Consider the following 26,579-nt stretch of genomic DNA (forward strand, 5'->3'; position numbering starts at 1 on the left):
TCTCTTCCCCGCCTTCCTAACCTCCTGAGCAGCAGCAGAGTGGCGCAGCGGAAGCGTGCTGGGCCCATAACCCAGAGGTCGATGGATCGAAACCATCCTCTGCTAAGAGCTCACTTTTACAAACCCCGCAAGTACAATTCCCCAGAAGTTTCTGCTTAAAATCTAGGAGAGTGGGGGCCGATTCATCAGCCGCCTCTTGCTCGTTGCCAAACACCTGTCTTCAATATCTCCAACAAGACAAACTGGACAAGTATGTGGCTGTGTCTAAAAAGCCTTGTTGCAAGCAAATATCACCTGCTTGCGCAAAGAAGGTTTTGTGTTGCACTAGTGGGGTAGCCAAAAATTTCTTCCAGAAGCACCATGCTTCTGCCCGGTTTCGAAGCCGGAATATTTCACGTGTTGGTGCTTTTGGCTACGTAGTGGGGTAGCCAAAAGGCTGCAAAAGAACTGTGTTTCTGCCCGGTTTCGAACCGGGGACCTTTCGCGTGTGAGGCGAACGTGATAACCGCTACACTACAGAAACCTGCCTGTTGAGACAGGCACCGCTATGGCGAGCCAGCCGCCAGTATTCAAACCGAGCGGAGGAAACTGGGGCTTCGAAGTAAAAAGGTTTGTCCCTGGATCAAAGGGTACCCAAACCAATGTTTCTGCCCGGTTTCGAACCGGGGACCTTTCGCGTGTTAGGCGAACGTGATGACCACTACACTACAGAAACTCGGCGGAGGCCAACGCAGCTTTCCTCGCAAGCGAACAACACAAGTTTGAAAAAAGGAAGGAACGTACTTTAAACTGGGGACCATCCCAGGCTGCCCCAAGTCCTGTCAGCTTCCCAATAGTTTTCTTACTTGTGGCGATTGGGATGCACACTTAAAAAAACAAAACAAAAAAAACAAAAAAAAAACTGGTTATTTAAGTCACAGCGTGGTGGGATGATGGCCAAAGTGAACGGACGTGAGAGGGGGATTAGCTCAAATGGTAGAGCGCTCGCTTAGCATGCGAGAGGTAGCGGGATCGATGCCCGCATCCTCCATAACCTTTTGACTTTTTCAAATGCCTTTTCTCATGCCACTCTTTGACAAGCCTAGGAGGTAGGCGAGCAAAGGCCGACCAAGCCTTCGATAGCTCAGCTGGTAGAGCGGAGGACTGTAGTAAAAACATTAGCAATCCTTAGGTCGCTGGTTCGATTCCGGCTCGAAGGACCTTTTTCTTTGGGGGGAGGGAGGCGGGTGCATCCTTTCGTGTTGGACCTTTCGAGCAGCTGAAACACACATTCTGGCTGCGCTCTTCCTCTACTACCTTAAAACACCCTTTTAAGAGAGCTGTGCTCCCAGTCTGAGGAATTTAAAACAGACACCACATCCAAGCTCTCAGTTGGGAGTGCAGCTCAGGCCTGCCAAAGGAGGGGCCTTTCGCTGTGCCCTGAAAGCCAAAGAAAATTAGGCCATCGTCCCTGGGTGGACTCGAACCACCAACCTTTCGGTTAACAGCCGAACGCGCTAACCGATTGCGCCACAGAGACACCGTTGCTGCACGCAATTGCTCGAAGCCCAGCCAGGTCACATGACCTTTGACTCAATAATATCGAAAAAGGAAAACAGCCTCAAGGGGGGGCCCTGGCCTTTAACAAATGGCTATACTTGCTGGCGCATGGTAGCCAGAGGCCACCTATTTCGGCTTCTCTTCCCCGCCTTCCTAACCTCCTGAGCAGCAGCAGAGTGGCGCAGCGGAAGCGTGCTGGGCCCATAACCCAGAGGTCGATGGATCGAAACCATCCTCTGCTAAGAGCTCACTTTTACAAACCCCGCAAGTACAATTCCCCAGAAGTTTCTGCTTAAAATCTAGGAGAGTGGGGGCCGATTCATCAGCCGCCTCTTGCTCGTTGCCAAACACCTGTCTTCAATATCTCCAACAAGACAAACTGGACAAGTATGTGGCTGTGTCTAAAAAGCCTTGTTGCAAGCAAATATCACCTGCTTGCGCAAAGAAGGTTTTGTGTTTGCACTAGTGGGGTAGCCAAAAATTTCTTCCAGAAGCACCATGCTTCTGCCCGGTTTCGAAGCCGGAATATTTCACGTGTTGGTGCTTTTGGCTACGTAGTGGGGTAGCCAAAAGGCTGCAAAAGAACTGTGTTTCTGCCCGGTTTCGAACCGGGGACCTTTCGCGTGTGAGGCGAACGTGATAACCGCTACACTACAGAAACCTGCCTGTTGAGACAGGCACCGCTATGGCGAGCCAGCCGCCAGTATTCAAACCGAGCGGAGGAAAACTGGGGCTTCGAAGTAAAAAGGTTTGTCCCTTGATCAAAAGGGTACACACAACAATGTTTCTGCCCGGTTTCGAACCGGGGACCTTTCGCGTGTTAGGCGAACGTGATGACCACTACACTACAGAAACTCGGCGGAGGCCAACGCAGCTTTCCTCGCAAGCGAACAACACAAGTTTGAAAAAAGGAAGGAACGTACTTTAAACTGGGGACCATCCCAGGCTGCCCCAAGTCCTGTCAGCTTCCCAATAGTTTCTTACTTGTGGCGATTGGGATGCACACTTAAAAAAACAAAACAAAAAAAAACAAAAAAAAACTGGTTATTTAAGTCACAGCGTGGTGGGATGATGGCCAAAGTGAACGGACGTGAGAGGGGGATTAGCTCAAATGGTAGAGCGCTCGCTTAGCATGCGAGAGGTAGCGGGATCGATGCCCGCATCCTCCATAACCTTTTGACTTTTTCAAATGCCTTTTCTCATGCCACTCTTTGACAAGCCTAGGAGGTAGGCGAGCAAAGGCCGGCCAAGCCTTCGATAGCTCAGCTGGTAGAGCGGAGGACTGTAGTAAAAAACATTAGCAATCCTTAGGTCGCTGGTTCGATTCCGGCTCGAAGGACCTTTTTCTTTGGGGGGAGGGAGGCGGGTGCATCCTTTCGTGTTGGACCTTTCGAGCAGCTGAAACACACATTCTGGCTGCGCTCTTCCTCTACTACCTTAAAACACCCTTTTAAGAGAGCTGTGCTCCCAGTCTGAGGAATTTAAAACAGACACCACATCCAAGCTCTCAGTTGGGAGTGCAGCTCAGGCCTGCCAAAGGAGGGCCTTTCGCTGTGCCCTGAAAGCCAAAGAAAATTAGGCCATCGTCCCTGGGTGGACTCGAACCACCAACCTTTCGGTTAACAGCCGAACACGCTAACCGATTGCGCCACAGAGACACCGTTGCTGCACGCAATTGCTCAAAGCCCCAGCCAGGTCACATGACCTTTGACTCAATAATATCGAAAAAGGAAAACAGCCTCAAGGGGGGGGCCCTGGCCTTTAACAAATGGCTATACTTGCTGGCGCATGGTAGCCAGAGGCCACCTATTTCGGCTTCTCTTCCCCGCCTTCCTAACCTCCTGAGCAGCAGCAGAGTGGCGCAGCGGAAGCGTGCTGGGCCCATAACCCAGAGGTCGATGGATCGAAACCATCCTCTGCTAAGAGCTCACTTTTACAAACCCCGCAAGTACAATTCCCCAGAAGTTTCTGCTTAAAATCTAGGAGAGTGGGGGCCGATTCATCAGCCGCCTCTTGCTCGTTGCCAAACACCTGTCTTCAATATCTCCAACAAGACAAACTGGACAAGTATGTGGCTGTGTCTAAAAAGCCTTGTTGCAAGCAAATATCACCTGCTTGCGCAAAGAAGGTTTTGTGTTGCACTAGTGGGGTAGCCAAAAATTTCTTCCAGAAGCACCATGCTTCTGCCCGGTTTCGAAGCCGGAATATTTCACGTGTTGGTGCTTTTGGCTACGTAGTGGGGGTAGCCAAAAGGCTGCAAAAGAACTGTGTTTCTGCCCGGTTTCGAACCGGGGACCTTTCGCGTGTGAGGCGAACGTGATAACCGCTACACTACAGAAACCTGCCTGTTGAGACAGGCACCGCTATGGCGAGCCAGCCGCCAGTATTCAAACCGAGCGGAGGAAAACTGGGGCTTCGAAGTAAAAAGGTTTGTCCCTGGATCAAAAGGGTACCCAAACCAATGTTTCTGCCCGGTTTCGAACCGGGGACCTTTCGCGTGTTAGGCGAACGTGATGACCACTACACTACAGAAACTCGGCGGAGGCCAACGCAGCTTTTCCTCGCAAGCGAACAACACAAGTTTGAAAAAAGGAAGGAACGTACTTTAAACTGGGGACCATCCCAGGCTGCCCAAGTCCTGTCAGCTTCCCAATAGTTTCTTACTTGTGGCGATTGGGATGCACACTTAAAAAAACAAAACAAAAAAAAACAAAAAAAACTGGTTATTTAAGTCACAGCGTGGTGGGATGATGGCCAAAGTGAACGGACGTGAGAGGGGGATTAGCTCAAATGGTAGAGCGCTCGCTTAGCATGCGAGAGGTAGCGGGATCGATGCCCGCATCCTCCATAACCTTTTGACTTTTTCAAATGCCTTTTCTCATGCCACTCTTTGACAAGCCTAGGAGGTAGGCGAGCAAAGGCCGGCCAAGCCTTCGATAGCTCAGCTGGTAGAGCGGAGGACTGTAGTAAAAACATTAGCAATCCTTAGGTCGCTGGTTCGATTCCGGCTCGAAGGACCTTTTTCTTTGGGGGGAGGGAGGCGGGTGCATCCTTTCGTGTTGGACCTTTCGAGCAGCTGAAACACACATTCTGGCTGCGCTCTTCCTCTACTACCTTAAAACACCCTTTTAAGAGAGCTGTGCTCCCAGTCTGAGGAATTTAAAACAGACACCACATCCAAGCTCTCAGTTGGGAGTGCAGCTCAGGCCTGCCAAAGGAGGGCCTTTCGCTGTGCCCTGAAAGCCAAAGAAAATTAGGCCATCGTCCCTGGGTGGACTCGAACCACCAACCTTTCGGTTAACAGCCGAACACGCTAACCGATTGCGCCACAGAGACACCGTTGCTGCACGCAATTGCTCAAAGCCCCAGCCAGGTCACATGACCTTTGACTCAATAATATCGAAAAAGGAAAACAGCCTCAAGGGGGGGCCCTGGCCTTTAACAAATGGCTATACTTGCTGGCGCATGGTAGCCAGAGGCCACCTATTTCGGCTTCTCTTCCCCGCCTTCCTAACCTCCTGAGCAGCAGCAGAGTGGCGCAGCGGAAGCGTGCTGGGCCCATAACCCAGAGGTCGATGGATCGAAACCATCCTCTGCTAAGAGCTCACTTTTACAAACCCCGCAAGTACAATTCCCCAGAAGTTTCTGCTTAAAATCTAGGAGAGTGGGGGCCGATTCATCAGCCGCCTCTTGCTCGTTGCCAAACACCTGTCTTCAATATCTCCAACAAGACAAACTGGACAAGTATGTGGCTGTGTCTAAAAAGCCTTGTTGCAAGCAAATATCACCTGCTTGCGCAAAGAAGGTTTTGTGTTGCACTAGTGGGGTAGCCAAAAATTTCTTCCAGAAGCACCATGCTTCTGCCCGGTTTCGAAGCCGGAATATTTCACGTGTTGGTGCTTTTGGCTACGTAGTGGGGTAGCCAAAAGGCTGCAAAAGAACTGTGTTTCTGCCCGGTTTCGAACCGGGGACCTTTCGCAGTGTGAGGCGAACGTGATAACCGCTACACTACAGAAACCTGCCTGTTGAGACAGGCACCGCTATGGCGAGCCAGCCGCCAGTATTCAAACCGAGCGGAGGAAAACTGGGGCTTCGAAGTAAAAAGGTTTGTCCCTGGATCAAAAGGGTACCCAAACCAATGTTTCTGCCCGGTTTCGAACCGGGGACCTTTCGCGTGTTAGGCGAACGTGATGACCACTACACTACAGAAAACTCGGCGGAGGCCAACGCAGCTTTCCTCGCAAGCGAACAACACAAGTTTGAAAAAAGGAAGGAACGTACTTTAAACTGGGGACCATCCCAGGCTGCCCCAAGTCCTGTCAGCTTCCCAATAGTTTCTTACTTGTGGCGATTGGGATGCACACTTAAAAAAACAAAACAAAAAAAAACAAAAAAAACTGGTTATTTAAGTCACAGCGTGGTGGGATGATGGCCAAAGTGAACGGACGTGAGAGGGGGATTAGCTCAAATGGTAGAGCGCTCGCTTAGCATGCGAGAGGTAGCGGGATCGATGCCCGCATCCTCCATAACCTTTTGACTTTTTCAAATGCCTTTTCTCATGCCACTCTTTGACAAGCCTAGGAGGTAGGCGAGCAAAGGCCGGCCAAGCCTTCGATAGCTCAGCTGGTAGAGCGGAGGACTGTAGTAAAAAACATTAGCAATCCTTAGGGTCGCTGGTTCGATTCCGGCTCGAAGGACCTTTTTCTTTGGGGGGAGGGAGGCGGGTGCATCCTTTCGTGTTGGACCTTTCGAGCAGCTGAAACACACATTCTGGCTGCGCTCTTCCTCTACTACCTTAAAACACCCTTTTAAGAGAGCTGTGCTCCCAGTCTGAGGAATTTAAACAGACACCACATCCAAGCTCTCAGTTGGGAGTGCAGCTCAGGCCTGCCAAAGGAGGGCCTTTCGCTGTGCCCTGAAAGCCAAAGAAAATTAGGCCATCGTCCCTGGGTGGACTCGAACCACCACCTTTCGGTTAACAGCCGAACACGCTAACCGATTGCGCCACAGAGACCACCGTTGCTGCACGCAATGCTCAAAGCCCCAGCCAGGTCACATGACCTTTGACTCAATAATATCGAAAAAGGAAAACAGCCTCAAGGGGGGGCCCTGGCCTTTAACAAATGGCTATACTTGCTGGCGCATGGTAGCCAGAGGCCACCTATTTCGGCTTCTCTTCCCCGCCTTCCTAACCTCCTGAGCAGCAGCAGAGTGGCGCAGCGGAAGCGTGCTGGGCCCATAACCCAGAGGTCGATGGATCGAAACCATCCTCTGCTAAGAGCTCACTTTTACAAACCCCGCAAGTACAATTCCCCAGAAGTTTCTGCTTAAAATCTAGGAGAGTGGGGGCCGATTCATCAGCCGCCTCTTGCTCGTTGCCAAACACCTGTCTTCAATATCTCCAACAAGACAACTGGACAAGTATGTGGCTGTGTCTAAAAAGCCTTGTTGCAAGCAAATATCACCTGCTTGCGCAAAGAAGGTTTTGTGTTGCACTAGTGGGGTAGCCAAAAATTTCTTCCAGAAGCACCATGCTTCTGCCCGGTTTCGAAGCCGGAATATTTCACGTGTTGGTGCTTTTGGCTACGTAGTGGGGTAGCCAAAAGGCTGCAAAAGAACTGTGTTTCTGCCCGGTTTCGAACCGGGGACCTTTCGCGTGTGAGGCGAACGTGATAACCGCTACACTACAGAAACCTGCCTGTTGAGACAGGCACCGCTATGGCGAGCCAGCCGCCAGTATTCAAACCGAGCGGAGGAAAACTGGGGCTTCGAAGTAAAAAGGTTTGTCCCTGGATCAAAAGGGTACCCAAACCAATGTTTCTGCCCGGTTCGAACCGGGGACCTTTCGCGTGTTAGGCGAACGTGATGACCACTACACTACAGAAACTCGGCGGAGGCCAACGCAGCTTTCCTCGCAAGCGAACAACACAAGTTTGAAAAAAGGAAGGAACGTACTTTAAACTGGGGACCATCCCAGGCTGCCCCAAGTCCTGTCAGCTTCCCAATAGTTTCTTACTTGTGGCGATTGGGATGCACACTTAAAAAACAAAACAAAAAAAACAAAAAAAAACTGGTTATTTAAGTCACAGCGTGGTGGGATGATGGCCAAAGTGAACGGACGTGAGAGGGGGATTAGCTCAAATGGTAGAGCGCTCGCTTAGCATGCGAGAGGTAGCGGGATCGATGCCCGCATCCTCCATAACCTTTTGACTTTTTCAAATGCCTTTTCTCATGCCACTCTTTGACAAGCCTAGGAGGTAGGCGAGCAAAGGCCGGCCAAGCCTTCGATAGCTCAGCTGGTAGAGCGGAGGACTGTAGTAAAAACATTAGCAATCCTTAGGTCGCTGGTTCGATTCCGGCTCGAAGGACCTTTTTCTTTGGGGGGAGGGAGGCGGGTGCATCCTTTCGTGTTGGACCTTTCGAGCAGCTTGAAACACACCATTCTGGCTGCGCTCTTCCTCTACTACCTTAAAACACCCTTTAAGAGAGCTGTGCTCCCAGTCTGAGGAATTTAAAACAGACACCACATCCAAGCTCTCAGTTGGGAGTGCAGCTCAGGCCTGCCAAAGGAGGGCCTTTCGCTGTGCCCTGAAAGCCAAGAAAATTAGGCCATCGTCCCTGGGTGGACTCGAACCACCAACCTTTCGGTTAACAGCCGAACACGCTAACCGATTGCGCCACAGAGACACCGTTGCTGCACGCAATTGCTCAAAGCCCCAGCCAGGTCACATGACCTTTGACTCAATAATATCGAAAAAGGAAAACAGCCTCAAGGGGGGCCCTGGCCTTTAACAAATGGCTATACTTGCTGGCGCATGGTAGCCAGAGGCCACCTATTTCGGCTTCTCTTCCCCGCCTTCCTAACCTCCTGAGCAGCAGCAGAGTGGCGCAGCGGAAGCGTGCTGGGCCCATAGCCCCAGAGGTCGATGGATCGAAACCATCCTCTGCTAAGAGCTCACTTATTTACAAACCCCGCAAGTACAATTCCCCAGAAGTTTCTGCTTAAAATCTAGGAGAGTGGGGGCCGATTCATCAGCCGCCTCTTGCTCGTTGCCAAACACCTGTCTTCAATATCTCCAACAAGACAAACTGGACAAGTATGTGGCTGTGTCTAAAAAGCCTTGTTGCAAGCAAATATCACCTGCTTGCGCAAAGAAGGTTTTGTGTTGCACTAGTGGGGTAGCCAAAAATTTCTTCCAGAAGCACCATGCTTCTGCCCGGTTTTCGAAGCCGGGAATATTTCACGTGTTGGTGCTTTTGGCTACGTAGTGGGGTAGCCAAAAGGCTGCAAAGAACTGTGTTTCTGCCCGGTTTCGAACCGGGGACCTTTCGCGTGTGAGGCGAACGTGATAACCGCTACACTACAGAAACCTGCCTGTTGAGACAGGCACCGCTATGGCGAGCCAGCCGCCAGTATTTCAAACCGAGCGGAGGAAAAACTGGGGCTTCGAAGTAAAAGGTTTGTCCCTGGATCAAAAGGGTACCCACACCAATGTTTCTGCCCGGTTTCGAACCGGGGACCTTTCGCGTGTTAGGCGAACGTGATGACCACTACACTACAGAAACTCGGCGGAGGCCAACGCAGCTTTCCTCGCAAGCGAACAACACAAGTTTGAAAAAAGGAAGGAACGTACTTTAAACTGGGGACCATCCAGGCTGCCCCAAGTCCTGTCAGCTTCCCAATAGTTTCTTACTTGTGGCGATTGGGATGCACACTTAAAAAAACAAAACAAAAAAAAACAAAAAAAACTGGTTATTTAAGTCACAGCGTGGTGGGATGATGGCCAAAGTGAACGGACGTGAGAGGGGGATTAGCTCAAATGGTAGAGCGCTCGCTTAGCATGCGAGAGGTAGCGGGATCGATGCCCGCATCCTCCATAACCTTTTGACTTTTTCAAATGCCTTTTCTCATGCCACTCTTTGACAAGCTAGGAGGTAGGCGAGCAAAGGCCGGCCAAGCCTTCGATAGCTCAGCTGGTAGAGCGGAGGACTGTAGTAAAAACATTAGCAATCCTTAGGTCGCTGGTTCGATTCCGGCTCGAAGGACCTTTTTCTTTGGGGGGAGGGAGGCGGGTGCATCCTTTCGTGTTGGACCTTTCGAGCAGCTGAAACACACATTCTGGCTGCGCTCTTCTCTACTACCTTAAAACACCCTTTTAAGAGAGCTGTGCTCCCAGTCTGAGGAATTTAAAACAGACACCACATCCAAGCTCTCAGTTGGGAGTGCAGCTCAGGCCTGCCAAAGGAGGGCCTTTCGCTGTGCCCTGAAAGCCAAAGAAAATTAGGCCATCGTCCCTGGGTGGACTCGAACCACCAACCTTTCGGTTAACAGCCGAACACGCTAACCGATTGCGCCACAGAGACACCGTTGCTGCACGCAATTGCTCAAAGCCCCAGCCAGGTCACATGACCTTTGACTCAATAATATCGAAAAAGGAAAACAGCCTCAAGGGGGGGCCCTGGCCTTTAACAAATGGCTATACTTGCTGGCGCATGGTAGCCAGAGGCCACCTATTTCGGCTTCTCTTCCCCGCCTTCCTAACCTCCTGAGCAGCAGCAGAGTGGCGCAGCGGAAGCGTGCTGGGCCCATAACCCAGAGGTCGATGGATCGAAACCATCCTCTGCTAAGAGCTCACTTTTACAAACCCCGCAAGTACAATTCCCCAGAAGTTTCTGCTTAAAATCTAGGAGAGTGGGGGCCGATTCATCAGCCGCCTCTTGCTCGTTGCCAAACACCTGTCTTCAATATCTCCAACAAGACAAACTGGACAAGTATGTGGCTGTGTCTAAAAAGCCTTGTTGCAAGCAAATATCACCTGCTTGCGCAAAGAAGGTTTTGTGTTGCACTAGTGGGGTAGCCAAAAATTTCTTCCAGAAGCACCATGCTTCTGCCCGGTTTCGAAGCCGGAATATTTCACGTGTTGGTGCTTTTGGCTACGTAGTGGGGTAGCCAAAAGGCTGCAAAAGAACTGTGTTTCTGCCCGGTTTCGAACCGGGGACCTTTCGCGTGTGAGGCGAACGTGATAACCGCTACACTACAGAAAACCTGCCTGTTGAGACAGGCACCGCTATGGCGAGCCAGCCGCCAGTATTCAAACCGAGCGGAGGAAAACTGGGGCTTCGAAGTAAAAAGGTTTGTCCCTGGATCAAAAGGGTACCCAAACCAATGTTTCTGCCCGGTTTCGAACCGGGGGACCTTTCGCGTGTTAGGCGAACGTGATGACCACTACACTACAGAAACTCGGCGGAGGCCAACGCAGCTTTCCTCGCAAGCGAACAACACAAGTTTGAAAAAAGGAAGGAACGTACTTTAAACTGGGGACCATCCCAGGCTGCCCCAAGTCCTGTCAGCTTCCCAATAGTTTCTTACTTGTGGCGATTGGGATGCACACTTAAAAAAACAAAACAAAAAAAAACAAAAAAAAACTGGTTATTTAAGTCACAGCGTGGTGGGATGATGGCCAAAGTGAACGGACGTGAGAGGGGGATTAGCTCAAATGGTAGAGCGCTCGCTTAGCATGCGAGAGGTAGCGGGATCGATGCCCGCATCCTCCATAACCTTTTGACTTTTTCAAATGCCTTTTCTCATGCCACTCTTTGACAAGCCTAGGAGGTAGGCGAGCAAAGGCCGGCCAAGCCTTCGATAGCTCAGCTGGTAGAGCGGAGGACTGTAGTAAAAACATTAGCAATCCTTAGGTCGCTGGTTCGATTCCGGCTCGAAGGACCTTTTTCTTTGGGGGGAGGGAGGCGGGTGCATCCTTTCGTGTTGGACCTTTCGAGCAGCTGAAACACACATTCTGGCTGCGCTCTTCCTCTACTACCTTAAAACACCCTTTTAAGAGAGCTGTGCTCCCAGTCTGAGGAATTTAAAACAGACACCACATCCAAGCTCTCAGTTGGGAGTGCAGCTCAGGCCTGCCAAAGGAGGGCCTTTCGCTGTGCCCTGAAAGCCAAAGAAAATTAGGCCATCGTCCCTGGGTGGACTCGAACCACCAACCTTTCGGTTAACAGCCGAACACGCTAACCGATTGCGCCACAGAGACACCGTTGCTGCACGCAATTGCTCAAAGCCCCAGCCAGGTCACATGACCTTTGACTCAATAATATCGAAAAAGGAAAACAGCCTCAAGGGGGGGCCCTGGCCTTTAACAAATGGCTATACTTGCTGGCGCATGGTAGCCAGAGGCCACCTATTTCGGCTTCTCTTCCCCGCCTTCCTAACCTCCTGAGCAGCAGCAGAGTGGCGCAGCGGAAGCGTGCTGGGCCCATAACCCAGAGGTCGATGGATCGAAACCATTCCTCTGCTAAGAGCTCACTTTTACAAACCCCGCAAGTACAATTCCCAGAAGTTTCTGCTTAAAATCTAGGAGAGTGGGGGCCGATTCATCAGCCGCCTCTTGCTCGTTGCCAAACACCTGTCTTCAATATCTCCAACAAGACAAACTGGACAAGTATGTGGCTGTGTCTAAAAAGCCTTGTTGCAAGCAAATATCACCTGCTTGCGCAAAGAAGGTTTTGTGTTGCACTAGTGGGGTAGCCAAAAATTTCTTCCAGAAGCACCATGCTTCTGCCCGGTTTCGAAGCCGGAATATTTCACGTGTTGGTGCTTTTGGCTACGTAGTGGGGTAGCCAAAAGGCTGCAAAAGAACTGTGTTTCTGCCCGGTTTCGAACCGGGGACCTTTCGCGTGTGAGGCGAACGTGATAACCGCTACACTACAGAAACCTGCCTGTTGAGACAGGCACCGCTATGGCGAGCCAGCCGCCAGTATTCAAACCGAGCGGAGGAAAACTGGGGCTTCGAAGTAAAAAGGTTTGTCCCTGGATCAAAAGGGTACCCAAACCAATGTTTCTGCCCGGTTCGAAACCGGGCAGCTTTCGCGTGTTAGGCGAACGTGATGACCACTACACTACAGAACTCGGCGGAGGCCAACGCAGCTTTCCTCGCAAGCGAACAACACAAGTTTGAAAAAAGGAAGGAACGTACTTTAAACTGGGGACCATCCCAGGCTGCCCCAAGTCCTGTCAGCTTCCCAATAGTTTCTTACTTGTGGCGATTGGATGCACACTTAAAAAAACAAAACAAAAAAAAACAAAAAAAAACTGGTTATTTAAGTCACAGCGTGGTGGGATGATGGCCAAAGTGAACGGACGTGAGAGGGGATTAGCTCAAATGGTAGAGCGCTCGCTTAGCATGCGAGAGGTAGCGGGATCGATGCCCGCATCCTCCATAACCTTTTGACTTTTTCAAATGCCTTTTCTCATGCCACTCTTTGACAAGCCTAGGAGGTAGGCGAGCAAAGGCCGGCCAAGCCTTCGATAGCTCAGCTGGTAGAGCGGAGGACTGTAGTAAAAACATTAGCAATCCTTAGGTCGCTGGTTCGATTCCGGCTCGAAGGACCTTTTTCTTTGGGGGGAGGGAGGCGGGTGCATCCTTTCGTGTTGGACCTTTCGAGCAGCTGAAACACACATTCTGGCTGCGCTCTTCCTCTACTACCTTAAAACACCCTTTTAAGAGAGCTGTGCTCCCAGTCTGAGGAATTTAAAACAGACACCACATCCAAGCTCTCAGTTGGGAGTGCAGCTCAGGCCTGCCAAAGGAGGGCCTTTCGCTGTGCCCTGAAAGCCAAAGAAATTAGGCCATCGTCCCTGGGTGGACTCGAACCACCAACCTTTCGGTTAACAGCCGAACACGCTAACCGATTGCGCCACAGAGACACCGTTGCTGCACGCAATTGCTCAAAGCCCCAGCCAGGTCACATGACCTTTGACTCAATAATATCGAAAAAGGAAAACAGCCTCAAGGGGGGGCCCTGGCCTTTAACAAATGGCTATACTTGCTGGCGCATGGTAGCCAGAGGCCACCTATTTCGGCTTCTCTTCCCCGCCTTCCTAACCTCCTGAGCAGCAGCAGAGTGGCGCAGCGGAAGCGTGCTGGGCCCATAACCCAGAGGTCGATGGATCGAAACCATCCTCTGCTAAGAGCTCACTTTTACAAACCCGCAAGTACAATTCCCCAGAAGTTTCTGCTTAAAATCTAGGAGAGTGGGGGCCGATTCATCAGCCGCCTCTTGCTCGTTGCCAAACACCTGTCTTCAATATCTCCAACAAGACAAACTGGACAAGTATGTGGCTGTGTCTAAAAAGCCTTGCGCAAGCAAATATCACCTGCTTGCGCAAAGAAGGTTTTGTGTTGCACTAGTGGGGTAGCCAAAAATTTCTTCCAGAAGCACCATGCTTCTGCCCGGTTTCGAAGCCGGAATATTTCACGTGTTGGTGCTTTTGGCTACGTAGTGGGGTAGCCAAAAGCTGCAAAAGAACTGTGTTTCTGCCCGGTTTCGAACCGGGGACCTTTCGCGTGTGAGGCGAACGTGATAACCGCTACACTACAGAAACCTGCCTGTTGAGACAGGCACCGCTATGGCGAGCCAGCCGCCAGTATTCAAACCGAGCGGAGGAAAACTGGGGCTTCGAAGTAAAAAGGTTTGTCCCTGGATCAAAAGGGTACCCAAACCAATGTTTCTGCCCGGTTTCGAACCGGGGACCTTTCGCGTGTTAGGCGAACGTGATGACCACTACACTACAGAAACTCGGCGGAGGCCAACGCAGCTTTCCTCGCAAGCGAACAACACAAGTTTGAAAAAAGGAAGGAACGTACTTTAAACTGGGGACCATCCCAGGCTGCCCCAAGTCCTGTCAGCTTCCCAATAGTTTCTTACTTGTGGCGATTGGGATGCACACTTAAAAAAACAAAACAAAAAAAAACAAAAAAAAACTGGTTATTTAAGTCACAGCGTGGTGGGATGATGGCCAAAGTGAACGGACGTGAGAGGGGGATTAGCTCAAATGGTAGAGCGCTCGCTTAGCATGCGAGAGGTAGCGGGATCGATGCCCGCATCCTCCATAACCTTTTGACTTTTTCAAATGCCTTTTCTCATGCCACTCTTTGACAAGCCTAGGAGGTAGGCGAGCAAAGGCCGGCCAAGCCTTCGATAGCTCAGCTGGTAGAGCGGAGGACTGTAGTAAAAACATTAGCAATCCTTAGGTCGCTGGTTCGATTCCGGCTCGAAGGACCTTTTTCTTTGGGGGGAGGGAGGCGGGTGCATCCTTTCGTGTTGGACCTTTCGAGCAGCTGAAACACACATTCTGGCTGCGCTCTTCCTCTACTACCTTAAAACACCCTTTTAAGAGAGCTGTGCTCCCAGTCTGAGGAATTTAAAACAGACACCACATCCAAGCTCTCAGTTGGGAGTGCAGCTCAGGCCTGCCAAAGGAGGGCCTTTCGCTGTGCCCTGAAAGCCAAAGAAAATTAGGCCATCGTCCCTGGGTGGACTCGAACCACCAACCTTTCGGTTAACAGCCGAACACGCTAACCGATTGCGCCACAGAGACACACCGTTGCTGCACGCAATTGCTCAAAGCCCCAGCCAGGTCACATGACCTTTGACTCAATAATATCGAAAAAGGAAAACAGCCTCAAGGGGGGGCCCTGGCCTTTAACAAATGGCTATACTTGCTGGCGCATGGTAGCCAGAGGCCACCTATTTCGGCTTCTCTTCCCCGCCTTCCTAACCTCCTGAGCAGCAGCAGAGTGGCGCAGCGGAAGCGTGCTGGGCCCATAACCCAGAGGTCGATGGATCGAAACCATCCTCTGCTAAGAGCTCACTTTTACAAACCCCGCAAGTACAATTCCCAGAAGTTTCTGCTTAAAATCTAGGAGAGTGGGGGCCGATTCATCAGCCGCCTCTTGCTCGTTGCCAAACACCTGTCTTCAATATCTCCAACAAGACAAACTGGACAAGTATGTGGCTGTGTCTAAAAAGCCTTGTTGCAAGCAAATATCACCTGCTTGCGCAAAGAAGGTTTTGTGTTGCACTAGTGGGGTAGCCAAAAATTTCTTCCAGAAGCACCATGCTTCTGCCCGGTTTCGAAGCCGGAATATTTCTCGTGTTGGTGCTTTTGGCTACGTAGTGGGGTAGCCAAAAGGCTGCAAAAGAACTGTGTTTCTGCCCGGTTTCGAACCGGGGACCTTTCGCGTGTGAGGCGAACGTGATAACCGCTACACTACAGAAACCTGCCTGTTGAGACAGGCACCGCTATGGCGAGCCAGCCGCCAGTATTCAAACCGAGCGGAGGAAAACTGGGGCTTCGAAGTAAAAGGTTTGTCCCTGGATCAAAAGGGTACCCAAACCAATGTTTCTGCCCGGTTTCGAACCGGGGACCTTTCGCGTGTTAGGCGAACGTGATGACCACTACACTACAGAAACTCGGCGGAGGCCAACGCAGCTTTCCTCGCAAGCGAACAACACAAGTTTGAAAAAGGAAGGAACGTACTTTAAACTGGGGACCATCCCAGGCTGCCCCCAAGTCCTGTCAGCTTCCCAATAGTTTCTTACTTGTGGCGATTGGGATGCACACTTAAAAAACAAAACAAAAAAAACAAAAAAAAACTGGTTATTTAAGTCACAGCGTGGTGGGATGATGGCCAAAGTGAACGGACGTGAGAGGGGGATTAGCTCAAATGGTAGAGCGCTCGCTTAGCATGCGAGAGGTAGCGGGATCGATGCCCGCATCCTCCATAACCTTTTGACTTTTTCAAATGCCTTTTCTCATGCCACTCTTTGACAAGCCTAGGAGGTAGGCGAGCAAAGGCCGGCCAAGCCTTCGATAGCTCAGCTGGTAGAGCGGAGGACTGTAGTAAAAACATTAGCAATCCTTAGGTCGCTGGTTCGATTCCGGCTCGAAGGACCTTTTTCTTTGGGGGGAGGGAGGCGGGTGCATCCTTTCGTGTTGGACCTTTCGAGCAGCTGAAACACACATTCTGGCTGCGCTCTTCCTCTACTACCTTAAAACACCCTTTTAAGAGAGCTGTGCTCCCAGTCTGAGGAATTTAAAACAGACACCACATCCAAGCTCTCAGTTGGGAGTGCAGCTCAGGCCTGCCAAAGGAGGGCCTTTCGCTGTGCCCTGAAAGCCAAAGAAAATTAGGCCATCGTCCCTGGGTGGACTCGAACCACCAACCTTTCGGTTAACAGCCGAACACGCTAACCGATTGCGCCACAGAGACACCGTTGCTGCACGCAATTGCTCAAAGCCCCAGCCAGGTCACATGACCTTTGACTCAATAATATCGAAAAAGGAAAACAGCCTCAAGGGGGGGCCCTGGCCTTTAACAAATGGCTATACTTGCTGGCGCATGGTAGCCAGAGGCCACCTATTTCGGCTTCTCTTCCCCGCCTTCCTAACCTCCTGAGCAGCAGCAGAGTGGCGCAGCGGAAGCGTGCTGGGCCCATAACCCAGAGGTCGATGGATCGAAACCATCCTCTGCTAAGAGCTCACTTTTACAAACCCCGCAAGTACAATTCCCCAGAAGTTTCTGCTTAAAATCTAGGAGAGTGGGGGCCGATTCATCAGCCGCCTCTTGCTCGTTGCCAAACACCTGTCTTCAATATCTCCAACAAGACAAACTGGACAAGTATGTGGCTGTGTCTAAAAAGCCTTGTTGCAAGCAAATATCACCTGCTTGCGCAAAGAAGGTTTTGTGTTGCACTAGTGGGGGTAGCCAAAATTTCTTCCAGAAGCACCATGCTTCTGCCCGGTTTCGAAGCCGGAATATTTCACGTGTTGGTGCTTTTGGCTACGTAGTGGGGTAGCCAAAAGGCTGCAAAAGAACTGTGTTTCTGCCCGGTTTCGAACCGGGGACCTTTCGCGTGTGAGGCGAACGTGATAACCGCTACACTACAGACTGGAGGGGGCCACATTTTTATATAAAATTATTCATCACCTTTACTTGAAAAAAAAAAAAAAAAAAAAAAAAAAAAAAAGATCTATAGCAAAGTAATTAGCCACTTACAGCACATTCTATTGCTGACTACATAATACAAAAGGCTGATATGACTGTGTAAGTCTATAAATCAGAAGCTTCTTATATAAGAGACAACAGCACTGCACTGTCTTGGCTTGATAACTAAATAGCACAACCAAAATTTAATGGCTTAAAGAAAAGATTAAACCATCCATTTTTTATTTCCTTTTTTAAACCACAGATAGAAACAATTCTTGGTACACTGCTGACATCTAGTGGCCATTTGAAATAACTATGCTTTAATGCTTTGTACTTTTATTTTTGCTACACAAGTCTTTGAACTCATCTCTTTACTAATGTCTCTTTTCTAGTGTTTACGCATTTAAAATTTCCTCTGTGAGTGACTCTCCTTGCCAGCTGTCACCATAGGCAGTTAACTAAGCCATTGTTTTACTCTTTTTTGTACACAGGCATGGGGAAAAAGTCAAAATAGCATCTCTAGCTCCAGCGAAATGTAAAATTAAACTATCTATACAATAACTAGACTGTAGTTGAATCAATGACCCTGATATGGAAAATTTACCCGATCACATGTCGTCTGCCATTGACTACGAAAGTGCACCGATTTTCAAATCTTTCTTAACGAAAGTAGTAGCACAAATAGTCACACAAGCAAAGTCTTCAGGGTTAAGGGAGCTTCTAGACATTAAATCTGGAATCTCACACTTGGGGCACAAAGTAGAGCAAATAAAGTCTTCTCAGATCTCACTAAATACCCACACTAATTCCCTAAGATTGTAACTTTTGCAACATAAACAGTATCTTAACTCTTTATACTCTGTCTTTTAAGACAAAGAATATAGAAGTCAAAGGACGAATCTAAGACTCCAAGGTCTCCCCAAAATATATCTCATGAAGACCTCCCTTCTGCTCTGAAATCAGTGGCACTATCCACCATTCAAAAAAAATGTATTTTGCTCCTTCTACTAACCAGGCAGGGATTGCTGACTGGATCCTTCAAAACTCCAGCTTCACATCAGGCGATAGTTAATCCCAGAAGCAGCAATCAACAGAAGGGTCAACCCAGAGTAGTGCCATCACTATTCCATGGCAAGGTCAGGATGTTTCCTCTGCCCCATTTCCTGTGGTGTCTCAGACCCAATTATGCTTTACAGCAGTGCTTCTCAATTCCAGTCCTCAGGCCTCACCAACAGGTCATGTTTTGAGGATTTCCTTAGTATTTCACAGGTGATATAATTATAGTCAGTGCATCAGGTATTATCACAGGTGTTCTTTGTATGGGAAATCCTAAAAACATGACCTGTTGGTGAGGCCTGAGGACTGGAATTCAGAAGCACTGCTTTACAGGGCCGTTAGCAAAAGAGCTCCTGGTGAGCCTAGCACTCCCCCTAGACTATCAGCCCCTGTACTAAGTAGATCTTTTGGCGCAATGTCCTGACAGTTAGGAATTGGAAGCCAGTGTTGAGACTGCAGGAGTTCAGAGGCCACAAAGAAGTCAAAAGAGCAGTATAGTCTCGTACTACATATCTATGGAGGATGACAGCGTAGGAGAGGAAATGCTTGTCCCAGACTATAATGATGAGGTCACAGACCCCATGTGGAATCTCGATGCACTGATATTATCCTCAACATCATCATCAGATGAGTCTTTGTTTTTGTCACTGACCCACTGTTAGTTCCCAACTACAGCCCAAGGGTCCTGAGGAAAAAGCGGTAGAAACATAAAAACATAGAAGGTTGTCGGCAGAACAGTGTCAGCCAGTAGAGGTCAGCAAGGCCCAGGCACTCAACGGATACCCCAAGGCACAAGCAGCACTCCTCATCAGGCTACCAGTGTACCTGCTTCGAAGAACCGTCCACTGAGATCAGCGGTCTGGTAGTTCTTCCTTGTTGGGGACAGAAAAGACAATTCAGCCATTTGCAGCATTTGTAACCTTAACCCTTTGAGGACCAGGCCCAAAATGACCCAGTGGACCGCGCAAATTTTGATCTTAGTGTTTTCGTTTTTCCCTCCTCCCCTTCTAAGAGCTCCAGCACTTTCAGTTTTCTATCTACAAGCCATGTAAGTGCTTGTTTTTTACAGGAATAGTTGTACTTTGTAATGGCGTCATTCATTTTACCATAACATGTATGATGGAATTCCAAAATCATTATTTATGAAGATATAAATAGGTGAAATCGTAAAAAAAGAATGCAATATGGTAACGTTTGGGGGGGCTCCTGTGTCTACGTAATGCACTATATGGTAAAAGCGACATGATACCATTACTCTATAGGTCAGTCCGAACACAACCATATGCAGGTTACACAGATTCTCTAATGTTATATATTTTTTTTAAATGAAATCCTTTTTTTCGACAATTAATTATAAATAAAATAGCCCTATTGTGATGCTTATAACGGTTTTATTTTTTCACCTACAGGGCTGTATGTGGTGTCATTTTTTCCGCCATGATCTCTAGTTTTTATAAATACCATATTTGTGAAGATCGGACGTTTTGATCACTTTTTATTAATTTTTTTATATATATAATGTAACATTAAATCGGTAATCCGCGCACTTTTTTCCCTCTTTTCGTGTACGCCGTTTACCGTTCGCAATGACGCTTGTTATATTTTAATATATCGGACAATTACGCACGCTACGGTATATTATATGTTTATTTATTTTTATATGTTTTATTTACATAATGGGAAAGGGGGGTGATTTACAGTAGACTTTTATTGGGGGAGGGGTTTTGGGGTAGTGTAATAGTGTTTTTAACTTTTTTTTTTTACACATTTGAAGTCCATTTGGGGGACTTGTACATACACTACTGTGATTTCTACACTGATGATTGCTATGCCATAGGCATAGCATTGATCAGTGTTATCAGCGATCTGCTCATTGAGCCTGCCTGTGCAGGCTTAGTGCAGCAGATCGCCGATCGGACCGCACAGAGGCAGGTGAGAGACCTCCGGCGGTCCGTTTTACCGATCGGGACCCCCGCAGTCACACTGGGGGGGGGTCCCGATCGGTAAGTGACAGGGGACTCCCCCTGTCACTTACACTTAAACGCTGCGGTCGCGCCGCGATCGCGGTGTTTAAGGAGTTAATAGCAGGTGGGGGCCGGCTGCAATCAGCAGCCGGGACCTCACCGGTAATGACACGCTGCCGCGATCGCGCTGCCGCGTGTCATTACCGGTGAGGTCCCGGCTGCTGATTGCAGCCGGCCCCCACCTGCTATGAAGCGCGCTCCACTCCGGAGCACGCTTCATAGCGGGAGAAACACCCAGGGCGTACAGTTACGCCCTAGGTCGTCTGGGGACAGACTAACATGGCGTAACTATACGCCCTGTGTCGTCTAAGGGTTAAAGTGGGCCAGGTTTGGGTTTAAAGCCGGACATCACCACGCCACTGCCTGGAAGAACTGGGACCCCAATGTGACATATACCTGCAGCTTCCACCACACAGCTCATCATTGCAAGCTAGGATTCTGCATTCTCGTTTTAAAGCAGTCGGCCCCTGACTTCTACCCCTGCCTCGTCCGTGGCTCACAGTAAGCAAATACTGCCACTGGTGAGACCTGAAGCCATCACGAGGAGGCAGTGTGGTATCCTACCATAAGTGTTACTGTTATATACACCCTTCGTAAATGTCTGTACTTATTGTAATTGTGTGGTGATAAAAGTAGTTCTAAAGTTTCGCCATTAGATGTCGCTCTATTAGTTATGTGTATTTGGATGCTGCACAGCTGAAGAAAGTACCCCTCTAAAACCTGCTTCTAAAGTGATGCTACACAACACTATGCAGTGCTTAACCCCTTTAAGAGAGGGCAAGTCAGAGACAACCTCAACCCACGCCGTGGACAAGGAAAGTAATAGAGCAGGACAGTATCCACAAAAGCCACAGAAACTAGGAACTCATCTGGATAGAGCAAAGTTGTGATAAGCCTAGGGACTCTATCTTGCAGCGCGTGTGTCAGCAGAGAACTCTCAGCATTCCGCTTATCCCAGGTAAAAAGGTCTGGGGCCTGTGTCACCCTCTAGGAAGGTTCAGCTGAGTCTAGAGGGCATAAGGTGGTGTGAAGACTAATCAAAGGTCAATACACAGGCACAGGTGTTCTCTTCTTCTTCTTCTTCTTCTTCTAAGTATTCTACCTCATCCTCCAACATTCCGGCAGAGCACAGTTCTACTTGGGTTGGGACTCTCACAATATCTCTCTGCTACTCTGCTTCTTTGTATCACTCAGCACACTACTTAGTCGGCACGAATGTATCCTACACTGCATTCCTACTAGAGATTCAGTTGCTGTATTGTCAAGTATTTGGAACTATTGTCAGTGTATCTTCAGTGTATCTTCTGAGTAAAACAAGCTTAAGTTCAAGAGACTCTGCGATCTTTTGACTTTTACCAACACAATGCATTACCTAACCTTGGGACACTTCCCCTTTCTGTGGGTGGCAGTTCCGATAGTCCGGGAGGGTCACTACACCACTCTGACCATCCGTGACCACACTAACCCAAGGGAGCCCGTAGCAACCTAAAAGCAGGCGTGCCATAACACCTGTGTGCCTACTTGGCACTGGTGCCACAAAGTACCACTCCAAAGTCCGGCTGTATCTCTGCCGACCACGTCTGGCGTGGTGTCACCTTTCCCATCTGGCAAGTGACTGGCCGCTCCTCAGATGTAACATCACCCCGGGGGTACACCACAGCAGCATTATTTCTACAACCCCCCGATGACACAGAAGGTAAACCTGGCTAAGCTTATTGCCTTGCAGTCTCTCCCATTCAAGTGCTCCCAGGCGGTTCTTCACCTGCGCAGCCTGGTGAAAGAAGCCACACTGGCAACAAAGTGCTTTTGGTCACAGAGGACAACATTTTAATATTGTGACCCATCAGAATTTTCAGGTGGCCGACGCATGTATAGTGGCACTGCAGTCTTCTTAAGCCATTATGGCACTCTGTTTTCTTATTGTTGAAAAAGGTACTCCCACTTCCTCCCCCCTGGGGGCCTGATGTGGTATTATTACACTTACTTCTGGTTAATATCTCTATACCAGATGCAACAATTCTTGTTCATACCCTTAGGGTCCTATTCCACGGGCCGAGGAGGGCCCGATTAACGATGTAAACCATTGTTTACTGGGCCTATTCCACGGCCCGATGATCGTTGAGCGAGGGCTGCAAGGACATTGTTACCGATGTCCTTGCAGCCCTTGCAGCATCATACATTACCTGTCCAGGCTTCTTCTCCGCGCTGTCTTCATCCCCTGTCTTCAGAATGGCCGGTCAGCTGACAGGCCACACTCAGCCAATCACAGGCCGCGGCGGTACCGGCCTGTGATTGGCTGAGCGCTCCGTCAGCTGACCGGCCATTCTGAAGATAGAGTGCGCGGGACCCGGGGAGGAAGACAGAGCGGAGAAGAAGCCTGACATATAAAACTCGGCGTCGGCAGTGCTCACTTCAGACGCATACTGTGAGAGATCAGGGACAGAGCTGCTGCTGGTCAGGGAGAGAGCCAGTGTAGGATATAGCGTTCCAGTAGGCAGGGTATATACTAGCAATACAAACAAACAGCCCTTTTTTTTAGGGCTTAAAAGCTTTTATTAATACTATTACTACAGACTGCTGGCTGCAGTTGCAGTGCTGCTACCCCAATTTAACCAGCACACTGTGGTGACCGGCTGCTGGCAGAAAGAGGGCATAAGGTGTTGCATATACACCCCTAAGAAGTGCTCAGTGTACTCCTTTTCGATTTTGGGGCTGGTGGTCCTGGTGTACTACACTGTATTGCTGGGATTTGTAGTGCATCCTGCACAGAACTTCACTACTCATTGTATTGGGGTGACAGAAAGTGTGTACAGTTGGAGCCCATACCAGATAGCACCCCCTAAACTAGTGTGTACTAAACTGTATTGCTGGGATTTATAGTGCATCCTGCATAGAAATTCACTGCTCATTGTATTGGGGTGACAGAAAGTGTGTACAGTTGGTGCCCATACCAGATAGCACCCCTAAACTAGTGTGTACTAAACTGTATTGCTGGGATTTATAGTGCATCCTGCATAGAACTTCACTGCTCATTGTATTGGGGTGACAGAAAGTGTGTACAGTTGGTGCCCATACCGATAGCACCCCCTAACTAGTGTGTACTACACCAGTGTTTCTCAACCTTTTTAAGCCAAGTACCCCCATGTGATGAGATGCTCCAGCCGAGTACCCCCAAGGATGGGATTGACTATAAACTTTGCCATAACAATGCTGAGATCACACTGCGGCCATAGGCTCTATATAAAGTCTCTGTCAGCAACTGATCAGATCTCCCATAAAAATGTGATTAATCTGTAGGACCCAGTAATAATGCCCCCTTCCCCAATAATAAATCCTCCTTTCCTAGTAATAATGCCCCCCCTCCCGTAGTCAGTAATAATGCCACCTTCCTCACATAATAAATCCTTCTCCTGTAACCATTATTAGTGCCCCCTTCCCAACAATAATAGTAATAGTGCCCAGGGCCGGCCTTAGGGTAGATGGCGCCCTGTGCGAAACTTTCTTTTTGCGCCCCCCTGCCCCTGTTGATACCCCCTAATGGTGACATAGACTAAATCTCACAGCCGCCCATCCCTCCAGACAACCCCCCACAACAAAACCACAAACGTGACAGAAGGCTGTAGTATTTAGATACAATATACTAAATCCTACTACAACAAGCTCCACCCCTAAACCCCAGCCCCCCCCAAACCACCCGACCCCGATAGAAGTACCATCTATGTATGTATCTACCAATCATCTACCCCCCCCCCCCCCCCCCCCGTTCTATATGTGACCTTTTAATCACTTTTTGAATTTTTCTCTGAGATGTGACTTCACTAAAAAACAGCAAATTTGGACTTGGCCTATTTGGCAATTACACTGTTTACCGTGCTGGGGGCAGTAGTTTATGTACTGTTTAGCTGTTGGGTATATGCTGGGGGCAGTAGTTATGCACTGTTTAGCTGTTGGGGTATGCTGGGGGCAGTAGTTATGTACTGTTTAGCTGTTGGGGTATGCTGGGGGCAGTAGTTATGCACTGTTTAGCTGTTGGGGTATGCTGGGGGCAGTAGTTATGCACTGTTTAGCTGTTGGGTATGCTGGGGGCAGTAGTTATGTACTGTTTAGCTGTTGGGTATGCTGGGGGCAGTAGTTATGTAGTGTTTAGCTGTTGGGTATGCTGGGGGCAGTAGTTATGCACTGTTTAGCTGTTGGGGTATGCTGGGGGCAGTAGTTATGTAGTGTTTAGCTGTTGGGTATGCTGGGGCAGTAGTTATGTAGTGTTTAGCTGTTGGTATGCTGGGGGCAGTAGTTATGTAGTGTTTAGCTGTTGGGTATGCTGGGGGTAGTAGTTATGCACTGTTAGCTGTTGGGGTATGCTGGGGGCAGTAGTTATGCACTGTTTAGCTGTTGTGTATGCTGGGGCAGTAGTTATGTACTGTTCAGCTGTTGGGTATGCTGGGGAAGTAGTTATGCACTGTTTAGCTGTTGGTGTATGCTGGGGGCAGTAGTTATGTACTGTTTAGCTGTTGGGTATGCTGGGGGCAGTAGTTATGTAGTGTTTAGCTGTTGGGTATGCTGGGGGCAGTAGTTATGTAGTGTTTAGCTGTTGGGGTATGCTGGGGGCAGTAGTTATGAACTGTTTAGCTGTTGGGTATGCTGGGGACAGTAGTTATGTACTGTTTAGCTGTTGGGGTATGCTGGGGGCAGTAGTTATGCACTGTTTAGCTGTTGGGGTATGATGGGGGCAGTAGTTAGCTGTTGGGTATGCTGGGGCAGTAGTTATGTAGTGTTTAGCTGTTGGGTATGCTGGGGCAGTAGTTATGCACTGTTTAGCTGTTGGGTATGCTGGGGGCAGTAGTTATGTACTGTTTAGCTGTTGGGGTATGCTGGGGGCAGTAGTTGTGCACTGTTTAGCTGTTGGGTATGCTGGGGCAGTAGTTATGTACTGTTTAGCTGTTGGGTATGCTGGGGGCAGTAGTTATGCACTGTTAGCTGTTGGGGTATGCTGGGGGCAGTAGTTGTGCACTGTGTAGCTGTTGGGGTATGCTGGGGGCAGTAGTTATGCACTGTTTAGCTGTTGGGGTATAGCTGGGGGTAGTAGTTATGCACTGTTTAGCTGTTGGGGTATGCTGGGGGCAGTAGTTATGCACTGTTTAGCTGTTGGGGTATGCTGGGGGCAGTAGTTATGCACTGTTTAGCTGTTGGGGTATGCTGGGGGCAGTAGTTATGCACTGTTTCAGCTGATATATAGATAGATAGAGATAGAAAGATAGAAGGGAAAGAGGTAGAGAGACAGAGGAGAGAAAAGCATCAGACTTACAGCAGGGGCACAGGATCCTGGAGGCTGCAGCATTGCTGAGGAGGAGGAGGGAGGAGGCACATGCCGGGCAGAGGTCACAGGTCACCGCACTGATGGGACCTGAGCACACTGCAGGCTGCAATGTGGCAAGAAAAAAGTCAGCATCCCACCCGTGGTGGTGTACCGGGGGCGGGGCTTGTCGGTGGGGGCGGAGCTTACCGGATCAACCCGGAACATTACTTTGCCAGGTTTCTAGCCCGTCTACTGTCTGGAGCGCCCAAACCAACTACTATGTAAGGAGGGCAGGCGGCCAGCTAGAGGGGCGCTCTGGCAGACAGACAGAACGTCTGTCTGCCAGGCCAGTTAAGTGTGCAGCTGACTGTCTGCCAGAGCGCCCCCCCAGCTGGCCAGGAGTGATGCGCCCCTGTGCAACCGCACAGCTCGCACACCCAAAGGCCGGCCCTGATAGTGCCCACCCTGTAGCTAGAGGCAATGCTTCCTGTAGCCAGATATGCACCTACAGGACAGAAAAGCCTGTATGCCCCCAGTAGCTAGGTATGGCTATTGTAGCCAGCTATGCCTCTTGCAGCCAGGTATAACACATACAAACAAGTATGCCCACTGCAGACAAATATGCCCCTTGTTGCCCCTAGCCAGGTATGTCCCCTGCAGTCACATGCCCCTTTCTGATAGATATGACCCTTGCAGTAGGATATATCTCTTGATACAAGGCATGCCCCCTGTAACAGGATTGTACCATTAGCCAGGTAGCCCCCTGCAGCTGAATATGCCTCTTGCAGACAGGTATGCCCGCATATAGCCACATATTTCCCCCTGCAGCCAGATACATGTCCCCTTGTAGGCTGAAAAGTTGCCCTGGCACACAAACCCCCACTA

At 49.5% G+C, this 26,579-nt stretch overlaps 58 non-coding genes across 58 annotated transcripts; 28 read left to right on the forward strand and 30 right to left on the reverse strand.

The window, feature by feature from the left end:
* Positions 1-33: 33 nt before the first annotated feature.
* Positions 34-105, forward strand: TRNAM-CAU (transfer RNA methionine (anticodon CAU)). Its single transcript has one exon. It is a non-coding gene; the product is annotated as a tRNA-Met (tRNA).
* A 345-nt stretch (positions 106-450) lies between these two features.
* Positions 451-523, reverse strand: TRNAV-CAC (transfer RNA valine (anticodon CAC)). Its single transcript has one exon. It is a non-coding gene; the product is annotated as a tRNA-Val (tRNA).
* A 119-nt stretch (positions 524-642) lies between these two features.
* TRNAV-AAC (transfer RNA valine (anticodon AAC)) lies at positions 643-715 on the reverse strand. Its single transcript has one exon. It is a non-coding gene; the product is annotated as a tRNA-Val (tRNA).
* Positions 716-957: 242 nt separating this feature from the next.
* TRNAA-AGC (transfer RNA alanine (anticodon AGC)) lies at positions 958-1,030 on the forward strand. Its single transcript has one exon. It is a non-coding gene; the product is annotated as a tRNA-Ala (tRNA).
* An 82-nt stretch (positions 1,031-1,112) lies between these two features.
* TRNAY-GUA (transfer RNA tyrosine (anticodon GUA)) lies at positions 1,113-1,199 on the forward strand. The gene is given in 2 exon segments: positions 1,113-1,149; positions 1,164-1,199. It is a non-coding gene; the product is annotated as a tRNA-Tyr (tRNA).
* A 246-nt stretch (positions 1,200-1,445) lies between these two features.
* On the reverse strand, positions 1,446-1,519 carry TRNAN-GUU (transfer RNA asparagine (anticodon GUU)). Its single transcript has one exon. It is a non-coding gene; the product is annotated as a tRNA-Asn (tRNA).
* A 190-nt stretch (positions 1,520-1,709) lies between these two features.
* TRNAM-CAU (transfer RNA methionine (anticodon CAU)) lies at positions 1,710-1,781 on the forward strand. The gene has a single exon. It is a non-coding gene; the product is annotated as a tRNA-Met (tRNA).
* A 346-nt stretch (positions 1,782-2,127) lies between these two features.
* On the reverse strand, positions 2,128-2,200 carry TRNAV-CAC (transfer RNA valine (anticodon CAC)). The gene has a single exon. It is a non-coding gene; the product is annotated as a tRNA-Val (tRNA).
* A 121-nt stretch (positions 2,201-2,321) lies between these two features.
* On the reverse strand, positions 2,322-2,394 carry TRNAV-AAC (transfer RNA valine (anticodon AAC)). The gene has a single exon. It is a non-coding gene; the product is annotated as a tRNA-Val (tRNA).
* A 241-nt stretch (positions 2,395-2,635) lies between these two features.
* Positions 2,636-2,708, forward strand: TRNAA-AGC (transfer RNA alanine (anticodon AGC)). Its single transcript has one exon. It is a non-coding gene; the product is annotated as a tRNA-Ala (tRNA).
* Positions 2,709-2,790: 82 nt separating this feature from the next.
* Positions 2,791-2,878, forward strand: TRNAY-GUA (transfer RNA tyrosine (anticodon GUA)). The gene is given in 2 exon segments: positions 2,791-2,827; positions 2,843-2,878. It is a non-coding gene; the product is annotated as a tRNA-Tyr (tRNA).
* Positions 2,879-3,123: 245 nt separating this feature from the next.
* Positions 3,124-3,197, reverse strand: TRNAN-GUU (transfer RNA asparagine (anticodon GUU)). The gene has a single exon. It is a non-coding gene; the product is annotated as a tRNA-Asn (tRNA).
* A 192-nt stretch (positions 3,198-3,389) lies between these two features.
* Positions 3,390-3,461, forward strand: TRNAM-CAU (transfer RNA methionine (anticodon CAU)). Its single transcript has one exon. It is a non-coding gene; the product is annotated as a tRNA-Met (tRNA).
* A 346-nt stretch (positions 3,462-3,807) lies between these two features.
* On the reverse strand, positions 3,808-3,880 carry TRNAV-CAC (transfer RNA valine (anticodon CAC)). Its single transcript has one exon. It is a non-coding gene; the product is annotated as a tRNA-Val (tRNA).
* A 121-nt stretch (positions 3,881-4,001) lies between these two features.
* TRNAV-AAC (transfer RNA valine (anticodon AAC)) lies at positions 4,002-4,074 on the reverse strand. Its single transcript has one exon. It is a non-coding gene; the product is annotated as a tRNA-Val (tRNA).
* A 240-nt stretch (positions 4,075-4,314) lies between these two features.
* On the forward strand, positions 4,315-4,387 carry TRNAA-AGC (transfer RNA alanine (anticodon AGC)). Its single transcript has one exon. It is a non-coding gene; the product is annotated as a tRNA-Ala (tRNA).
* Positions 4,388-4,469: 82 nt separating this feature from the next.
* TRNAY-GUA (transfer RNA tyrosine (anticodon GUA)) lies at positions 4,470-4,556 on the forward strand. Its single transcript is given in 2 exon segments — positions 4,470-4,506; positions 4,521-4,556. It is a non-coding gene; the product is annotated as a tRNA-Tyr (tRNA).
* Positions 4,557-4,801: 245 nt separating this feature from the next.
* TRNAN-GUU (transfer RNA asparagine (anticodon GUU)) lies at positions 4,802-4,875 on the reverse strand. The gene has a single exon. It is a non-coding gene; the product is annotated as a tRNA-Asn (tRNA).
* Positions 4,876-5,066: 191 nt separating this feature from the next.
* Positions 5,067-5,138, forward strand: TRNAM-CAU (transfer RNA methionine (anticodon CAU)). The gene has a single exon. It is a non-coding gene; the product is annotated as a tRNA-Met (tRNA).
* A 345-nt stretch (positions 5,139-5,483) lies between these two features.
* On the reverse strand, positions 5,484-5,557 carry TRNAV-CAC (transfer RNA valine (anticodon CAC)). Its single transcript has one exon. It is a non-coding gene; the product is annotated as a tRNA-Val (tRNA).
* A 121-nt stretch (positions 5,558-5,678) lies between these two features.
* On the reverse strand, positions 5,679-5,752 carry TRNAV-AAC (transfer RNA valine (anticodon AAC)). Its single transcript has one exon. It is a non-coding gene; the product is annotated as a tRNA-Val (tRNA).
* Positions 5,753-5,992: 240 nt separating this feature from the next.
* On the forward strand, positions 5,993-6,065 carry TRNAA-AGC (transfer RNA alanine (anticodon AGC)). The gene has a single exon. It is a non-coding gene; the product is annotated as a tRNA-Ala (tRNA).
* An 82-nt stretch (positions 6,066-6,147) lies between these two features.
* On the forward strand, positions 6,148-6,236 carry TRNAY-GUA (transfer RNA tyrosine (anticodon GUA)). Its single transcript is given in 2 exon segments — positions 6,148-6,184; positions 6,200-6,236. It is a non-coding gene; the product is annotated as a tRNA-Tyr (tRNA).
* A 244-nt stretch (positions 6,237-6,480) lies between these two features.
* Positions 6,481-6,553, reverse strand: TRNAN-GUU (transfer RNA asparagine (anticodon GUU)). Its single transcript has one exon. It is a non-coding gene; the product is annotated as a tRNA-Asn (tRNA).
* Positions 6,554-6,744: 191 nt separating this feature from the next.
* TRNAM-CAU (transfer RNA methionine (anticodon CAU)) lies at positions 6,745-6,816 on the forward strand. The gene has a single exon. It is a non-coding gene; the product is annotated as a tRNA-Met (tRNA).
* A 344-nt stretch (positions 6,817-7,160) lies between these two features.
* Positions 7,161-7,233, reverse strand: TRNAV-CAC (transfer RNA valine (anticodon CAC)). Its single transcript has one exon. It is a non-coding gene; the product is annotated as a tRNA-Val (tRNA).
* Positions 7,234-7,354: 121 nt separating this feature from the next.
* Positions 7,355-7,426, reverse strand: TRNAV-AAC (transfer RNA valine (anticodon AAC)). The gene has a single exon. It is a non-coding gene; the product is annotated as a tRNA-Val (tRNA).
* A 239-nt stretch (positions 7,427-7,665) lies between these two features.
* On the forward strand, positions 7,666-7,738 carry TRNAA-AGC (transfer RNA alanine (anticodon AGC)). Its single transcript has one exon. It is a non-coding gene; the product is annotated as a tRNA-Ala (tRNA).
* Positions 7,739-7,820: 82 nt separating this feature from the next.
* Positions 7,821-7,907, forward strand: TRNAY-GUA (transfer RNA tyrosine (anticodon GUA)). The gene is given in 2 exon segments: positions 7,821-7,857; positions 7,872-7,907. It is a non-coding gene; the product is annotated as a tRNA-Tyr (tRNA).
* Positions 7,908-8,152: 245 nt separating this feature from the next.
* TRNAN-GUU (transfer RNA asparagine (anticodon GUU)) lies at positions 8,153-8,226 on the reverse strand. Its single transcript has one exon. It is a non-coding gene; the product is annotated as a tRNA-Asn (tRNA).
* Positions 8,227-8,837: 611 nt separating this feature from the next.
* On the reverse strand, positions 8,838-8,910 carry TRNAV-CAC (transfer RNA valine (anticodon CAC)). The gene has a single exon. It is a non-coding gene; the product is annotated as a tRNA-Val (tRNA).
* Positions 8,911-9,032: 122 nt separating this feature from the next.
* Positions 9,033-9,105, reverse strand: TRNAV-AAC (transfer RNA valine (anticodon AAC)). The gene has a single exon. It is a non-coding gene; the product is annotated as a tRNA-Val (tRNA).
* Positions 9,106-9,344: 239 nt separating this feature from the next.
* Positions 9,345-9,417, forward strand: TRNAA-AGC (transfer RNA alanine (anticodon AGC)). The gene has a single exon. It is a non-coding gene; the product is annotated as a tRNA-Ala (tRNA).
* Positions 9,418-9,498: 81 nt separating this feature from the next.
* Positions 9,499-9,585, forward strand: TRNAY-GUA (transfer RNA tyrosine (anticodon GUA)). Its single transcript is given in 2 exon segments — positions 9,499-9,535; positions 9,550-9,585. It is a non-coding gene; the product is annotated as a tRNA-Tyr (tRNA).
* Positions 9,586-9,829: 244 nt separating this feature from the next.
* TRNAN-GUU (transfer RNA asparagine (anticodon GUU)) lies at positions 9,830-9,903 on the reverse strand. The gene has a single exon. It is a non-coding gene; the product is annotated as a tRNA-Asn (tRNA).
* A 191-nt stretch (positions 9,904-10,094) lies between these two features.
* TRNAM-CAU (transfer RNA methionine (anticodon CAU)) lies at positions 10,095-10,166 on the forward strand. The gene has a single exon. It is a non-coding gene; the product is annotated as a tRNA-Met (tRNA).
* A 345-nt stretch (positions 10,167-10,511) lies between these two features.
* Positions 10,512-10,585, reverse strand: TRNAV-CAC (transfer RNA valine (anticodon CAC)). Its single transcript has one exon. It is a non-coding gene; the product is annotated as a tRNA-Val (tRNA).
* Positions 10,586-10,706: 121 nt separating this feature from the next.
* On the reverse strand, positions 10,707-10,780 carry TRNAV-AAC (transfer RNA valine (anticodon AAC)). The gene has a single exon. It is a non-coding gene; the product is annotated as a tRNA-Val (tRNA).
* A 241-nt stretch (positions 10,781-11,021) lies between these two features.
* TRNAA-AGC (transfer RNA alanine (anticodon AGC)) lies at positions 11,022-11,094 on the forward strand. Its single transcript has one exon. It is a non-coding gene; the product is annotated as a tRNA-Ala (tRNA).
* An 82-nt stretch (positions 11,095-11,176) lies between these two features.
* On the forward strand, positions 11,177-11,263 carry TRNAY-GUA (transfer RNA tyrosine (anticodon GUA)). Its single transcript is given in 2 exon segments — positions 11,177-11,213; positions 11,228-11,263. It is a non-coding gene; the product is annotated as a tRNA-Tyr (tRNA).
* A 245-nt stretch (positions 11,264-11,508) lies between these two features.
* TRNAN-GUU (transfer RNA asparagine (anticodon GUU)) lies at positions 11,509-11,582 on the reverse strand. Its single transcript has one exon. It is a non-coding gene; the product is annotated as a tRNA-Asn (tRNA).
* Positions 11,583-12,190: 608 nt separating this feature from the next.
* TRNAV-CAC (transfer RNA valine (anticodon CAC)) lies at positions 12,191-12,263 on the reverse strand. The gene has a single exon. It is a non-coding gene; the product is annotated as a tRNA-Val (tRNA).
* Positions 12,264-12,850: 587 nt separating this feature from the next.
* TRNAY-GUA (transfer RNA tyrosine (anticodon GUA)) lies at positions 12,851-12,937 on the forward strand. Its single transcript is given in 2 exon segments — positions 12,851-12,887; positions 12,902-12,937. It is a non-coding gene; the product is annotated as a tRNA-Tyr (tRNA).
* A 244-nt stretch (positions 12,938-13,181) lies between these two features.
* TRNAN-GUU (transfer RNA asparagine (anticodon GUU)) lies at positions 13,182-13,255 on the reverse strand. Its single transcript has one exon. It is a non-coding gene; the product is annotated as a tRNA-Asn (tRNA).
* A 191-nt stretch (positions 13,256-13,446) lies between these two features.
* On the forward strand, positions 13,447-13,518 carry TRNAM-CAU (transfer RNA methionine (anticodon CAU)). Its single transcript has one exon. It is a non-coding gene; the product is annotated as a tRNA-Met (tRNA).
* A 342-nt stretch (positions 13,519-13,860) lies between these two features.
* TRNAV-CAC (transfer RNA valine (anticodon CAC)) lies at positions 13,861-13,933 on the reverse strand. Its single transcript has one exon. It is a non-coding gene; the product is annotated as a tRNA-Val (tRNA).
* Positions 13,934-14,054: 121 nt separating this feature from the next.
* On the reverse strand, positions 14,055-14,127 carry TRNAV-AAC (transfer RNA valine (anticodon AAC)). The gene has a single exon. It is a non-coding gene; the product is annotated as a tRNA-Val (tRNA).
* Positions 14,128-14,368: 241 nt separating this feature from the next.
* Positions 14,369-14,441, forward strand: TRNAA-AGC (transfer RNA alanine (anticodon AGC)). Its single transcript has one exon. It is a non-coding gene; the product is annotated as a tRNA-Ala (tRNA).
* Positions 14,442-14,523: 82 nt separating this feature from the next.
* On the forward strand, positions 14,524-14,610 carry TRNAY-GUA (transfer RNA tyrosine (anticodon GUA)). The gene is given in 2 exon segments: positions 14,524-14,560; positions 14,575-14,610. It is a non-coding gene; the product is annotated as a tRNA-Tyr (tRNA).
* A 245-nt stretch (positions 14,611-14,855) lies between these two features.
* On the reverse strand, positions 14,856-14,929 carry TRNAN-GUU (transfer RNA asparagine (anticodon GUU)). The gene has a single exon. It is a non-coding gene; the product is annotated as a tRNA-Asn (tRNA).
* Positions 14,930-15,122: 193 nt separating this feature from the next.
* On the forward strand, positions 15,123-15,194 carry TRNAM-CAU (transfer RNA methionine (anticodon CAU)). Its single transcript has one exon. It is a non-coding gene; the product is annotated as a tRNA-Met (tRNA).
* A 344-nt stretch (positions 15,195-15,538) lies between these two features.
* TRNAV-CAC (transfer RNA valine (anticodon CAC)) lies at positions 15,539-15,611 on the reverse strand. The gene has a single exon. It is a non-coding gene; the product is annotated as a tRNA-Val (tRNA).
* A 120-nt stretch (positions 15,612-15,731) lies between these two features.
* On the reverse strand, positions 15,732-15,804 carry TRNAV-AAC (transfer RNA valine (anticodon AAC)). The gene has a single exon. It is a non-coding gene; the product is annotated as a tRNA-Val (tRNA).
* A 239-nt stretch (positions 15,805-16,043) lies between these two features.
* TRNAA-AGC (transfer RNA alanine (anticodon AGC)) lies at positions 16,044-16,116 on the forward strand. The gene has a single exon. It is a non-coding gene; the product is annotated as a tRNA-Ala (tRNA).
* An 82-nt stretch (positions 16,117-16,198) lies between these two features.
* Positions 16,199-16,285, forward strand: TRNAY-GUA (transfer RNA tyrosine (anticodon GUA)). The gene is given in 2 exon segments: positions 16,199-16,235; positions 16,250-16,285. It is a non-coding gene; the product is annotated as a tRNA-Tyr (tRNA).
* A 245-nt stretch (positions 16,286-16,530) lies between these two features.
* On the reverse strand, positions 16,531-16,604 carry TRNAN-GUU (transfer RNA asparagine (anticodon GUU)). Its single transcript has one exon. It is a non-coding gene; the product is annotated as a tRNA-Asn (tRNA).
* Positions 16,605-16,795: 191 nt separating this feature from the next.
* TRNAM-CAU (transfer RNA methionine (anticodon CAU)) lies at positions 16,796-16,867 on the forward strand. The gene has a single exon. It is a non-coding gene; the product is annotated as a tRNA-Met (tRNA).
* Positions 16,868-17,212: 345 nt separating this feature from the next.
* Positions 17,213-17,283, reverse strand: TRNAV-CAC (transfer RNA valine (anticodon CAC)). Its single transcript has one exon. It is a non-coding gene; the product is annotated as a tRNA-Val (tRNA).
* Between the last annotated feature and the right edge of the window lie 9,296 nt (positions 17,284-26,579).

Source organism: Dendropsophus ebraccatus, unplaced genomic scaffold (genome assembly GCF_027789765.1).
Source record: "Dendropsophus ebraccatus isolate aDenEbr1 unplaced genomic scaffold, aDenEbr1.pat pat_scaffold_804_ctg1, whole genome shotgun sequence".
Classification (NCBI taxonomy): domain Eukaryota; kingdom Metazoa; phylum Chordata; class Amphibia; order Anura; family Hylidae; genus Dendropsophus; species Dendropsophus ebraccatus.